Here is a 15,478-nt window from a genome sequence, read left to right as displayed (position 1 = left end):
AGACGTAGTAGGGGATTCCTGACCAGGTGCAGTTTCAGGTTTGCAGTTCTCAGAATGTCCTAGTCCTTGTTTTTTCCTAGTTAACTACAGTGTAAGTCAGAAGGTTGATTTAATTATGCAGAGACACATTGTCACATCTCTCCCAAGTAAGCTAAAGTCACCCTAACCAGCAGTCTTTGCATGCAGCTTTCTGACATCAGGGTCTCCCACTTTTGATGCACACAAAACATTAGTTGCAAAGTTAGTGGTAGTGATTTCCCTGCAATGAAAATCTGACTTGCAGCCAGACATAGAGAAGGCTTTCCAGGAGAGGATCCTGAAATGAGAGAACCCTACTACGAGTCAGCAGGATTCTGTTAACCACTGTTTGTCTGGCATGCAAGAAGAATGTTGGCTGGTAGTGTGTAGTGTTTATATCACCGATTGAACAGCAGTGTGGAGCAACCTTCCAGACAAGAAGAGATATTTAAGGAGCTCTGACACATGCAATGAATGTGACAGCACCTTTGAGCATCCTGAGTTGGATATGGCAGTACCCCTCTCCCATGTCCCTTGCCAGTAGGGGTATGGCTCACTGTACCTCAGTGCTCCATGTAACCTGTGTTTTACTGGCTTCGTTTAGCGGTGAGGTTCAAAGGGTTGTTTTTTTTTTTTTGGTTCTTGTTCATCGAAACTGGACCGCTTTTGGTAATCTAAGCGAGTTCTTAAGGCTAGCCAATACTTTTGTTATTTAGGACATATAAATTGGAATTTTGAGAAACTGAAGGTATCCTCAGGGAAAAAAAGTATAGTACCCAAAATGTTCAAATGATAGAAACACGGAATCAGTGCTTATGTCACATTGAAAAGTGAGGTAGAAGCATCTAGAATTCCTGATACTGACATGATTAAATCAGAGGGGAAACTGACAGGGTTCATAAGATTGTGGGATGTTGCTGGAGTGTATTTGCTAATTCCTAATGCTTCGTCTTTTTCCTGGGTTGTCAGCTGGGTTTGTTTTCTCTTGCATCTTGAGCAGGATGATCTCTTCGTAGATTTAATTAGGCAGCTAGCACATGTTTAATCTTTTTTTGCCTTTTGATTATATCTTTCAAAAAACACCAAAGAAAATCTGATTTCATTTGAGCCATATAATGTTATACCAAAAAAGCATGCTGTGGTTGAATATAGCCTAGCTCCCTAGGGACTTGATTTGCTGTTTTTTTCATGGCACCGTTTGAATGTATGTAAATTGCAATTGTTTTCCCATTTTATAGATAGAATAACAGAACTGTTTTCCTCACTTTGGGGTAGTGCTTATAAACACGTCACAGATTCATAGAATGATTGAGGTACTTTGATATTACAGTTGAAGACTGTTTAAGTATCTGAAGAGAGAGTGTCTTGGTTCAAACATAGGTTGCACAATGAGGTATCTGGCTAGTATTTAGCATAGTAGGTTTTCTTTTATTTTTTTTTCTTCCTAAGGGAAACTAGTATAAATATTTGGCAAGCCTAAGAATGTCTGGTCTTCTGGCGTTTGCCCCAGAAATCTGTGAGGCTTTTCTGACCAAACACTTAAATTTGTGATTAGTTCCTTGGAAGTGGTTATCTGCAATTTATAAAAGCTATTACATCTGAAAGAATTTATTAAAGTTTTTATATTGATCTGAAGATCAAAAACTTAGTCGGTTGTTTGCACCTAGTTATCATGAAATGTAGTAATTTTGCTCCATTGTTTTCATGTCCTGTACACAAGTGATTATGGTATCTTGTCTGTGAAAAATGGTGTTAAGTGGTAGATTTGGTTTCTGGTAACATCCGTTAGTAAAAAAAATGAACCTATGCCTCTGAGTTGATCTTTTAGACTCTTCTTCAGACTCTTCTGGTCTTCTAGACTGTGGAGGAGGAAAGGGACTCCTGCTCTTTTGCAGTGGCAATGAGGTGTTCTGCTTGAATAGACAAATCTTGTACTTTCCCTCCCCAATAAGGGAATGGGAGGGATGCCTGCTTAGAAATTCTAGGAGAGGACAGAGGTGTTGTGTCTTAGGAGAGACCAAGGAGTCAGTGTAGGTGCTTCACTTGTTCTCCCTCAAAGACAGGCTAAGCTTTTGTTTCCAGGAAACTCTGAAACATCTACACTGCTCATGCAATACAGGAAAATAACAAGTATCTTTTTAGAAATTTGCGTACCAACAAAAGTATATTCCTGTAACAAAAAAATACCAAATTTCAAATCCATGTACCAATTTAGTGTGTCAAGAAGCCTTAATCTTCTAACTTCCCCAAAAAAGTAGGAATAGGAATGACTTGTAATTAGACTATCTTGGTTATCCACTTTCTTTGGTGCTTATATGGCACATCTCAGTATTCAGATAAGGCATTGTTAAATTCAGTATGCCCTTCTCTTTACAAAAGATACAGGAGAAGAAGAAAAACTTAATATAGGTGTCCTTCAGACCAGTAGTTTCTTTTTGGCTGCAGCATAAATGACTGAACTCCACCGTTAAGTTTTTCAAGGTGAACCTTTGTCAAAATGAAGATACCAGTGACTGCATTGCCAGTGCTCTGGAATACTACATGGACAGGTTCCTTGCCCTGTTAGGACCACCCTCTTTGAATTAGTTGGTGATTCTTGCTGCCTCCCTGCCTGCCTGTTGCTTTTGTGCAGTGGTGAGTTTAGCTTGGGATGCTGTGGGATTACCTGGAAACTTCAGTTTAACTTCAGGGGGAGCCCATATGGGTGTGTTGCAGTCTTGGGTCTGATATCAGTAAAGGTGGGGTTAACAGTGTTTTAAGATCTACATCTGAATGGAAATGCTGTAAAACTTTTCATTATATACCATGTCCTTGATTCACACAATAGCAGTAAATGGAAATCTAGATTCTGTCTTCCTTCCCCCAGCTGAGTTTTGATGTCAAATAGAGAATTCCAGCTCTTTTATTCTATATAAAACCAGTAGAAAACATGTTGATTGTATTCCAGACTGCTTTGTGTCCTTCACTATTGGTGCAATTTGTGTTGAATACCGCCAACTAACTTGCTTCAAGTTCAGTCTCCGGAGGATTGTTTGATATGTCTGTACTTGTAAACTGGGTTATTGGTATATGGGAAGTAAAACATGGGTGCTCACATCTCACTTCTTTGCTGGTAGTATCTCAGTATGGAGATTAAACAAATGCAGAGAGGATATTGGGACCTCAAAGAATATGCTTACAAAAGAGCTAGTAAGAAATAAACACAAAATTGCTTTTCTGCCAAGATTTTTTGAAGCAGTAGAAGTAGACAAGGTGGATGGGCACCTTTGTCTGCTTCCATAGGGCTTTCAGGCAAGTCAGCATCATGAGCAGTGATAATTGGAGGCTTGTGGCTTTCCATGTTGGCATGAGTGTCTGACTTCAGTGAGTCATTACCCACCAAGTAAAAGACTTACGGTAGATATCTCACTCATCCAGTTTGCTGAGGCTAGCCAGGTTCAAATATTTGAATTATCTAGCCACAGACTGGTTAACAAAAAGCAGCTGGTCTTAATTTTAGGGGCCTTAAACTGAGGATTAAAAAAAAAAATAAGTGTGGCAGCTCCAACTGCAAAAAAACTAGTTTTCCTTCAGTGGTCTTTATTAACCCCGAGGAACATGAGTCCCAGACAGATTATGGTATAAAATACAGTAGCATAAATACTGCACTTCACTCCTAGTGTACCTAGTGCTGCGTTAAAGGTTACAAGCCAAAAGGAAACTTAATAATATTAAGTTTCTACAGCACACAGAGAATCTCAACTAAGTTTTAAAACCTTCTGCAAAATAATAGCGTTTCCCTAAAAGAGGAGTAAATACCTTTCAGGTCAAATAATAATCAAATGAAATAAAACTGTCTTGGAGTATCAGATCAGTGTACAGACACATTGTAAGTTTGTTTGACTGCTTTGGTAGATCTGTTGCTTATACTGTGGAATCCATGCCCCCTGCCTGCATTTTTAACTGGGTCAGCATAATTTAATATGGAGCTGTGATAACAAAGCCAGAAGTAAAGTTGTTCTAACTGTGTAGTCTATACCACTGGAAAAAAAAATCACATTTTTTCTTAGAAGGGCAATTTAGAGCTTATGGGAGTACTTGGTAATTAGGTAAGTCTCAAAATTGGGCATGGGGAAGAAGAGTCTGCCTAGAACATACATTGGGAGGGGAAAGCTGGGTAGTAATCCATGATGCTTGTAACTAAAGGGATAAACCTAGCTGGAAGTGTTAATTTGGACTAAATATTTGGTTTAGTTTAGCATGGATGTCAAATCTTTTTGCATGCCCAAAAGAAATAGAGGGTATTGGTCTGCACAGCATCATTGTTTTTAATTCTTGCAGTTGTGACTAGGTAGTTGCATTTAGACCATTGTGATGCTGTCCCAGAATTTCAATTAAGTAGTTCCAGAATTCTTCCTTTCTGTATTGAGATATACTTGTAGTTCTTGGAGTAAGCTGTGTGCACTTTGAAAGTGTGAAGAGGTAGAACAGCACTGTCACCTTCTGTCAGTGTCCCTTTGTCTCTTTTTTTTTTTTGGCTGGAGCAAGCTGTATCAGAACAAGTAGAACAATATATCAGTTTAAGCCTCAACTTTACACATACTAATTATATGCCTATGCAAATAAGGAATATTTAGCTTCTAATGTTAACTAAAGATAGGCAGCCAACAACCTTAATCATCTCAGCAATTGTATACAAACAAGCATTTGAATTTTTTTTTTCTGCCCAAAACCAGCCCAGCTCCTGAGGCTTCTGCATTTTCATGTGCATTGCAGTATTTCATGCTTGTTAAAAGGTGTCAGAGAAGGAATAAGGAAAAAAGGCTAATAAAGCAGTTTCTACAGTAGAATGGTATTTACTTCATCAGTACAAACACTACCTTTCATGTCTTGCACTTGCACCTATGTCATAAAGTATATAAACTATACTCTAGGAAGTATAGTTGCAATGCAAGTGGGAAGGCATTAGTTAAATCCAATCCAGCTGTTGGAACTGGGCCAGTCTTTTTTCTTTCAGTTAGGCAGGTGGAAGGAGTCTGGAATTGACTTGCAAATACTAAGCTCTTTGGGTACCCTGTATGTTTAATCAGGCTGCTTTACTATCCCAGCTATGTATTCAGAGTAGCTCTTTCCTCTAAGCATGTATCTTCTGATTTCCCAAGATCTGTTCCTGTAATGTTGAGAGGCAAGAGCAGAAATAAAGAACTTAAATGACCAGTTATATTTTAATGAGATTTGTAGATGCAGAGAAATTAGAATCAGTCAGTGAATTCATTCTTTCCTCTCCATTGAGTCGCTGAACTTTCAAAGGAACTAAAGGCACATCTTACCCAAATTCGTGAAAATATAGATTTTATGTCCACAGAATAGCCAAAACTGACACTGGACTGTGGTGTTCGTCTTGTCAAGGTGAACTTGGCCTTCCCACTTCCTTGGGCTGGCTGGTAGCTGATGTGTGCTGGTTGGCCTGCAGGAGGGCAGAGGTGGCCAGCTAGCTGGCTGTGGGACAACTGACAGTATTGATATGCTGGCTGGATGGAAACATCTGTTTCTTGCCTCTCCATCTCTGATGTTTTGTGGACTTGCTCCTGTTGTAATGGAAGTGGTATGAATGTATTGATTAAAGCATGACACTCATGAGGTATCCCACTTAATGAGGTGTGCAGTCAGGATGAGCACCATGCTGAGCTCCTTATCTCACTGTTACAATGGTAGGCAGATTTTTCATCATTAAATGCTAGTTATGCTTTAGTCTTCCTTCTGACACAATTGGTATAGCTGAAAGTAGTTAAAATTATTAAAATTCATCAAATGCTGCAACAGCAAGTGATATTATTTTTTTCTGCGATGGGAATGTACATTATTAAACACCTTGTACATGAAACTTAATTTTTAATTTTGTTTAAGAAATCTTTAGTCCAGTATACCAAGTGAAATGTAATGACTTGAGCTTCTCACTAGTTGTGTCATCCACATATTTAAATAGTTTTGGTTTTCTGATTTGTACTGTAACTGGGGATGAAGTAATCTTATCAAGTATCCAGAATTTCTTGTCTCTGAAAGTGGTATACTTGAGGGACTTTGTGTTTATAATCAATCGAGATTGATTTTTAGATATGAAGTATAAATTTCAAGTTAACAGACTAGTTCTGATATTTCATTGTGGTTGGGATCGAGCAAATAATTCTTTCATAAATGGAAGACTGTTCTGATTGCTTTGTCTCAGGTGTGATTTTTGTCCTTTTGAGTTTGTTTGTTTGTTTGTTTGTTTTCTTGTAGTCTTGTATAGCTTTAGTAGGGTTTAAGTTGTATGTATTTGCTACAGAGGATTTTGGAAAATGTTGTCTTGTTCTCGTGTACAGGTACAGCTGATTGGTTTGGGGCTTCCTTGAATTTTTTATTTTATTTTTTTTAGTTTGCAGAAGCTATATGGGTTGCCTTTTCAGGTAGTTGGATGTATTATGCAGTTAAACATTTTTTATGTTAAACAAAGGATCAAGAAGCTTGTTAGATGTAATTATTTTCTTAGAATCTCAATGTTATTCAAAACTTTATTCTTTTTAGTTTTTTGTTTGCCAGAAAAGTCTTTATGGTCCATCTTAAGGCATCAAGTGGTAGAGTTACAGCAGTGCTACTTGCTCTTTGACACGTAGTGAGCATCCTGTGCACCTCTGTGTACATTTTCATGGATGGTACTTGTGAAGTATGTGTGGGAGAGCGAGAGGGTCCCAAACGTTAAGTCGCTGAAAAATAATTCTTTGAATGTGCTGGCAGTATGGGGTACTGTTATGCTGATAGTTTAGAATTTCACAGGCCATTGCTTTTTTACTTCAAGAGTTCTATGTAGTTTTGTTTTCTGACATAAACCAAATATCAACTGAGAAATCAGGAAAACATTTTCCCTTCTCCACAGGTGGCTAAAACTGAACTTTGAGTTTCTTGTTAGCTTCTTGTTGAGAGAAAGATGCCAAAGCTGAAACACTGATCTGATGAGGATGGCTGTGTTCTGTGTTGCTTCTGCCCATGGAGCGTGTCAAAGGCAGTTTTACAGGGACTGTGGCATTCTTTGATTAATTTTTTTTTTTTCCCCCGAGGTTTAGTGTCTCTTAAATCTCTTATGTCAGCTTAGCATTTTTGTGTTTTGTATCACCATGAAACAAAGTTCCCTTGCAGCCCTTAACACAGCAGTCCTAATATGTGCAGTAATTTTCTTCATTGGCATATGAAATTAATTTCAGATTTGATACTTTGAGGGAACTAGAAATTATTTTTCCTTCAAGTGGAAGATGTTAGGGAGAAATTCTTGTTATGTAGCTCTTTGTATCTGGTTTTGGAAGGATATTCAGAAATTCATGGTAGAAGTGAGAACACTAATTTATCTAACAACATCTAGTAGATCTTCTAGGTTTTCTTATGGTTTATTTTTAAAAATAACAAAATGCTGAGAAACTTGAACTTAGAAATACTGCTCAACATCTATTTTTGACTTCTAACAAGACTTAGAGTACTTGGTGCATTACTGTGGTTGTGTCGCCTGTCAAACACACTGGTAAGTAATTGTTCTTTACAGATGGTGAACAGGGGGGAGAAATCACTTGTTGCAAAAGCCTTATAAACTTGAGTTGTGTAACAATTGAGATGTAGTGTCGTAGCACAGCTTGATAAGTGTTTTATGTTTGTTGTATGTTCTTGTTCCTTAGTAGTACATGCTGACTGAGTCGTCATCATCATCATCATCATGGCTAGGCTTCGCGAACGAAGATTTGGGAAAGGTCTCTATCCACGTTTGTTACAAGCGCGCTGGTGGCTAAAAAGGCCAATATGAGACAGGCATGTCTGGTTGCAAAAGGCACAGCAGAAAGACTCCTTAAGTGGTAAATTCTGCAGGGCACGATTCTTTCTCGGTTGTCTTTTCTCCTCGAGGGTGATCCTGCGTGCTTTCTCAAAGGAAGCAGCAGCGTTATAGATGGTGTGTCTCCAGGCCTCCCGATTGGAGGCCAGAGTAGACCAGTTATGGTGGTCAACGTGGCCAAGGCTGAGATGTTGTTTCAGGGAGTCCTTGTATCTTTTCTTCGGGGCTCCTCTCATGTGACAGCCAGTGGCAAGTTCACCATAAAGCAGGATCTTAGGGAGGCAGCGGTCCTTCATCCTTGAGACATGTCTTGCCCAATGCAGCTGTGTTCTCAGCAACATGGCCTCAATACTTGTGACTGCTGCCTGTTCTACAACAGATGTATTAGTCACATAATCTGACCAGTGGATGTTTAGGATTGTACGAAGGCAGTGTTGATGGAAGCGTTCTAGGAATTGCAGGTGGTGGCAGTAAATGACCCATGATTCAGATCCATATAAGAGAGTAGACAGCACTATGGCTCTGTAAACACCGATCTTTGTACTTTTCTTCAGGTGTTTATTTTGCCAAACTCTTTTATGAAGCTTTCCGAAGGCACTATATGCCTTTGCTAAGCTGCTGTCTATCTCCCCGTCAATCTTACTGTCCGAGGAGATGAGGCTGCCTAGGTAATTAAACTGCTGGACTGATTTGAGCACTGATTCACCAATGGTGATATGGGGATGATGGAAGACTTCCTGAGGTGCAGGTTGATAGAGGACTTCTGTCTTCTTTAAGCTGACTTCCAGCCCAAAGAGCTCAGCAGCGTCTGCAAAGCAGGATGTTAAACGCTGCAGAGCTGCTTCTGTGTGGGCCACAAGGGTGGCATCATCAGCACAAAGCAGCTCCCGGACAAGATGATTTAAGGTCTTAGTGTGGGCCTTCACCCTCAAAACAGCATACGGGCCTACATACCAAATCCATAGCCCACTACTCAGTGCAGATGGTCAAACGCTTCTGACAGATAAAACCTCCATACTGAATAGATGGTCTGAACACTTTCAGACTCTTTTCAGTACCAACCGTGTAGTCCAAGACTCAGCAATTCAGTCCATCACACAACGACCGGTGAAATACGAATTGGATACTGCCCCCACTTTAGGAGAAACCCTCAAGGCCATACAGCAGGTGAAAACTGGCAAGGCAGCTGGGGTTGATGGAATTCCACCTGAAGTCTGGAAACATGGGGGCCTTGCACTCCATGCTAAATTTCATGAGCTTGTGGTGCGCTGCTGGGAACTAGGCGAACTACCTTCAGACCTTCGTGATGCAGTCATCATCACCTTATATAAGAAGAAAGGTACTAAATCAGACTGCTCAAATTACCGTGGTATTACTCTGCTCTCCATTGCTGGCAAAATCTTGGCAAGAATACTCCTGAACAGACTAATTCCCGCTATAGCAGAAGAAATTCTACCTGAATCTCAGTGTGGCTTCAGAGCCAACAGGAGCACCACAGACATGATATTTGTTCTCAGACAACTGCAAGAGAAGTGTAGGGAACAGAACAAAGGTCTCTTTGTAACCTTTGTCGACCTCACCAAGGCTTTCGATACTGTGAGCAGAAAAGGTCTTTGGCAGATTTTGGAACGTCTAGGTTGTCCCCCCAAGTTCCTTAAAATGATCACCTCACTTCATGAAGATCAGCATGGCCAAGTCAGATATGGCAACACACTTTCTGAGCCCTTTCTAATAAAGAACGGCGTGAAACAAGGCTGCGTTCTCGCTCCTACCTTATTCACAATCTTTTTCAGTATGATGCTCCAAAGGGCCACGGCAGACCTCGATGATCAGGACGGTATCTACATTCGATATCGTACTGATGGAAGCCTATTCAACCTAAGGCGACTGAAGGCCCACACTAAGACCCTGAACCATCTTGTCCGGGACCTGCTTTATGCTGATGACGCCGCCCTTGTCGCTCATACAGAAGCAGCTCTGCAGCGTTTAACATCCTGCTTTGCAGATGCTGCTGAGCTCTTTGGGCTGGAAGTCAGCTTAAAGAAGACAGAAGTTCTCCATCAGCCTGCACCTCAGGAAGTCCTCCATCATCCCCACATCACCATCGGCCAATCAGAACTCAAATCAGTCCAACAGTTTAATTACTTAGGCAGCCTCATCTCCTCAGATGGTAAGATTGACGGGGAGATAGACAATAGGTTAGCGAAGGCATATAGTGCTTTTGGAAAACTCCATAAAAGAGTATGGCGTAATAAACACTTGAAGAAAGGTACCAAGATCAGTGTTTACAGAGCCATAGTGCTGTCTACTCTTTTATATGGTTCCGAAACATGGGTCATCTACCGCCACCACCTGCGTCTCCTAGAACGCTTCCATCAACGCTGCCTCCGCACAATCCTGAACATCCACTGGTCAGATTATGTGACCAATACATCTGTTCTTGAACAGGCAGCAATCACAAGTATTGAAGCCATGCTACTGAGAACGCAACTGCGCTGGGCAGGGCACGTCTCCAGGATGAAGGACCACCGCCTCCCTAAGATCCTGCTTTATGGTGAACTTGCCTCTGGCTGCCGCAAGAGAGGAGCTCCGAAGAAAAGATACAAGGACTCCCTGAAGCAACAACTCAGCCTTGGGCATATTGATCACCATAACTGGTCTACTCTGGCCTCTAACCGGGAGGCCTGGAGACAGTCCATTTATAACGCCGCTGATGCTTTTGAGAAAGCACGCAGGATCACTCTTGAGGAGAAAAGACAACGCAGAAAGAATCGAGCCTTGCAGAATATACCATCTAAGGAGTCTTTCTGCTGTGTCTTTTGCAACCGGACTTGCCTTTCCCGTATTGGCCTTTTTAGCCACCAACGCGCTTGCAAGAATAGTGGGTAGAGCCCTTCCCAAATCTTCGTTCGCGAAGCCTAGCCATGATGATGGGCCTTCAGTCACCTTAGGTTGAATAGGCTTCTATCAGTATGGTATCGAATGTAGATACCGTCCTGATCCTCGAGGTCTGCTGTGGCCCTTTGGAGCATCATGCTGAAAAAGACTGTGAATAGGGTTGGTGTGAGAACGCAACCTTGTTTCACACCATTAGTTATTAGAAAGGTCTCAGAAAGTCCATCGCCATATCTGACTTGACCGTGCTGATTCTCATGGAGTGAGATGATCATTTTGAGGAACTTGGGGAGACAACCTAAACGTTCCAAAATCTGCCGTAGACCTTTCCTGCTCACAGTATCAAAAGCCTTGGTGAGGTCAACAAAGGTTACATAGAGACCTTTGTTCTGTTCCCTACACTTCTCTTGCAGTTGTCTGAGAACAAACACCATGTCTGTGGTGCTCCTGTTGGCTCTGAAACCACATTGGCTTTCAGGTAGAATTCCTTCTGCTATAGCGGGTATTAGTCTGTTCAAGAGTATTCTTGCCAGGATTTTGCCAGCAATGGAGAGCAGAGTAATACCACGGTAATTTGAACAGTCTGATTTAATTCCTTTCTTCTTATATAGGGTGATGATGACTGCATCTCGAAGGTCTGATGGTAGTTCGCCTAGTAACATGCTGTTACTAATTTTTACTATTTGCATTTTGTGTATGGTGCATTAATATCCTTGTGTTTAGGAGTGGCCTCACAGTTCAGATTCTTAGTTGTCATCATTTTTGTGATTTGTAGGATTTTGCCAATGCCATATTTTCGCTTTCTGATATTTGGAAACGGTATTTTTTATTCAGTGAAGCAGTTCAGTTTTGTCTTGGAGATTAGTGTTGAGATGTGTTGTTTCAGTGTTACATGAAGTTACTTGTTTGTGTACATTATGCTGAGAAGTGACTGTAGTCAGATGCTGTGGTGTCAAACCCTGTATTAGTTCCATTGGTAACCTCTTGCTAGGCTTCAGTGGTGTTGTATGTACAGACTTCAACAGATGTTGTCCTCTCAGCTTGAAAGCTGGTAATGAAATCATGGGGTTAAGTTGCAGAATAATTTTGCCTCTTCTCTCTGTTTTATCTGACCTGTGTTAGCTGGGGAAAATGTTTAACCTTTCTACTACTGTATAAATCTTCTGTAAATGCCTATTGGTTCCCTACCTTCTGGGGCTTGCAGGTAGTATAAAAGTATGGTATTCTGCTTACAGTGGTAATGCTTCCTTAAAGGGAGGCTAGCAGTGGTTCTTAAGACTGCTTCTTTTATATGCTGTTGAATTATAGTATATGCACTTCTTCTGAGGCTGTAGGAAGGTGCTGATGACCTGCTGTATTTCTGAAATTGTTCATCTGAAACACAAGCTTGAGATACTTACCTTCTAAGAAATGCCAAATCAGGACAAGAAAAATAACTGAATCACTTAAGTCTGTTTTCTAGGGAATAAAATCTGGGCTTTGCCAACCTTCCTACCCCTCCTACCTCCCCCCAACAAATAAGATTAGCAATTGTGCCTATTGGTCTGCAAGTTTTAAAATAAAGCTTCCAAAAGTCCAGCAAGAGTATCAAGTATATTGTAATTAAATGAAGTTGAAGCATGTTTTTGGTCTGAAGAGTATGGTTTTTCAAGGCAAGGATGGCTAAATTGTGGACATTCAGAGTCCTGAATCACTGGTGTATCAGTTCCTGTGGATAAAAAGGAGAAAATCAAGATGGGAAACAGTCTGAACAAATACCTATTAAGTAGTATGAATAAAACTAAGTCAGGCCTATGTCAAGTGCATACATGTGGTTTTCATGTACAGTCTATAACTGCCACAATTGACAAGTATGAATGAAGTGGAGTCCATGATCTTAAATACATTGATACGCAATGGTCATCTCATACCTCAGGGACACGAAGTGTCAGATTAGAAGTAGTGTCAGCATACCTCTAGCGGAGAGCAATGATCGTGATCCAGCCATGGCAACCAAGTTTAACTGCCACAACGCACCAAAGGCTTTTAGGGAACTTCATTTCCATATATATGTAGGAAGACTCTAGCCCTAGCATTGTATCACTGATTCTTGGACAATCCTGGTGACCCTGGCAAACTGATTTTTTTAAGGATGATGTGCCAGCTGGAGCCTCTGTAAGACTGAGAGTCTTGGTTTAGTGGGGGACAGATAACACTCATCAGTTCTGTGGAGTTAAGGCTCAGTGATATCCCAGTTATCAACCTACTTGCTCTTTGAATGGAGAGGCAGCTCTGGACTAACTGGTGAGTACTGCTTATTCTGCCTTTGAAAGGAGGAAGGTAAAAAGAAAATGTACCAGAGCTGCTTTAAAAGAGAAAACACTTAAAGTTTAAAAGGAAATACAAAAGAACAGCTAAAAGGATAAAACGCAGGTAGTATGAAGATTGCCTTAAGAGTATAAAAGCACAGAAAATGTATAATACTGGTCAGCAAAATGTCTACAGAGGTGATAAGCTTTTTTGAAGAATCTTTCTAAAGAGTGGTAGCTCTCTAGCTGAGGAAATGATGGGAGATTCTTGCACATTAAATGTAAAAACCATAATGGAGTAGTCAAATACTTTGAAGATCAGCTTGATAAAAACTTGTAAAAAGGTGTTGAGACAGAATTATTATAGGGTAGGATCAGTGGGGCTGAAGTAATGGAAGTATGAAACAAAGATAATACCTAATTGAAAAATCTGACTGAATTATTTGCCTTTGGAAAGAAGCTTAAAGTCTTCCCAGTAGAACCTTTATGGATGGATGATTCTGAGTAACTGTATTTAGTCAAAGCATCATTAGGGAAGGTTTTAGAGGAAATTGATGAAATGAGTAGTAATGCCTGGGTCTGCACTGTGTTTGGTTTTTTTCCTAAACCAAAAATATTAAGCTGCTGAGCTGTTAAGCACAGCATATAGTGTTTCTGAAATCTGCCTTGCTTCCAGAAGAGTTGTAGGTGGTAAATGTTATGGTTGTCCCCTAAAGAGCTTCAGGTTTGGTCTGATTTATATTTTTGTTCAATATAAGTATTCTGGAGTATTTTCACATAGATAAATGAGTGAATTGTAATTAGGGAGCAAATCTAAAAGTAGATTGTGCCTTTCATCAGTTAAATCACTGAGAGTTCAGATTTGGCACATAAAATATTGGATTTTGGGGAGAAAAATTCTAATGGACACTCAGGTTGACTCATTTGTCATGTGGTGGGGTACTCCTTAAAAGTTAAGTAGGAATAAAAGATTAGATTTTTGGGGGAGGTGTGGCAGTGTTGCTAGTGAAAAGTTTGGTAAAGGACCTTGGTGTCTAGAACACAGAATGATCAGGGAAAGGAGATATTACAGCCTTGTCTAACTACATTTTTTTCATTGAAATGCAGAGTCATGGAATCATAGAATGGTTTGGGTTGGAAGGGACCTTAAAGACCATCTAGTTCCAACCCCCCTGCCACATTCCACGAGGCCAGGTTGCTCAAAGCCCCATCCAACTTGGCCTTAAACACGGGGCTGGAACATCCACAGCTTTTCTGGCAAGCCTGTTCCAATGCCTCACTACCCTCTCAGTAAAGAATTTCTCCTAGTATCTAATCTAAACCTACCCTCTTTCAGTTTAAAGCCATCCCTCCTTGTCCTATCGCTCCATACTGCGGTAAAAAGTCCCTCTCTAGCTCTCTTGTGGCTCCCTTTAGGTACTGGAAGGCTGCTGTCATGGGGCAGAAGTGTTGAAAAACTTTAGGCTGTATAGTACCCTTAAATTTGACACAGTTATTATGATTATTCAAATATTAAATTCTAATAGAATAACAAACTTGAATGACTGGTTTTCCTAGTTGCATCTGATGACTTTTTGGGTTCTTAATTTGTTCATGACCTACCTACCCAATGCCCTCTGATTCCCCAGCTATCCAGTCCTTATCATGCTGAGTTTTTGCAGCAGGCTCAGATGGTCACAAGTATCAAATGGTTTACCAAAATAATGAGGGGGGGAAATAAGTGTAGTTCTGGTAGATGCTGTAATGCTAGTGTCCTCTTACTGTAATGAAGACTTTGTAGTAAGTAGTATAGGTCATGCTCGTAGATGTAAAAGGAGAATTGTGTCTGTGTTTACATGAGTGAGCTGGTTAATCAAGCAGTGGGTAGGAAGACAAGCCTTCCTCTCAAGTCAACCCAAGATAATGAATTTCAGCATGGAGAAGGAGACCTTGTTGCAGCCTTCCAGTACCTTAAGGGGGCTTATAAAAAGGAGGGAGAGGGACTTCGTCTACAGGCAGATAGTGACAGGACAAGGGGCAATGGTTTTAAACTGAAAGAGAGTAGGTTTAGATTAGATGTTAGAAAGAAATTCTTTACTCAGAGGGTGGTGAGGCGCTGGAACAGGTTGCCTGGAGAGGTTGTGGATGCCCCATCCCTGGAAGCATTCAAGGCTAGGTTGGATGGGGCTCTGAGCAACCCGATCTCATGAGTGGCATCCCTGCTGATGCCAGGGGGGTTGGAACTGGATGATCTTTAAGGTCCCTTCCAACCCAAACCATTCTATGATTCCGTGAAATGAGTACTGCTATGCAAACTGGTTGAGAACAGTGAAACTAAGATAATGCTTTAAGTACTGAAGCTATGTCCTGTGTAGGTTCAAGGTGTGAAGTCTGCTCATTTCTTTTACCTGTGTTTGAGCTTTAGCATGTCTGGTATTTCCTTAGGTGGCTGATGGGAGTGCTGGTC

At 40.7% G+C, this 15,478-nt stretch overlaps 1 protein-coding gene across 1 annotated transcript in view; it reads left to right on the top strand.

The window, feature by feature from the left end:
- Positions 1-15,478, top strand: part of KPNA3 (karyopherin subunit alpha 3) — a 53,279-nt gene that overhangs the window by 6,578 nt on the left and 31,223 nt on the right. The window lies entirely within an intron of this gene.

The sequence above is a fragment of the Neopelma chrysocephalum genome, unplaced genomic scaffold, assembly GCF_003984885.1.
Source record: "Neopelma chrysocephalum unplaced genomic scaffold, ASM398488v2 Primary Assembly neopelma1_25, whole genome shotgun sequence".
Taxonomy (NCBI): Eukaryota; Metazoa; Chordata; class Aves; order Passeriformes; family Pipridae; genus Neopelma; species Neopelma chrysocephalum.
This window is presented reverse-complemented; position numbering and strand designations above follow the sequence as displayed.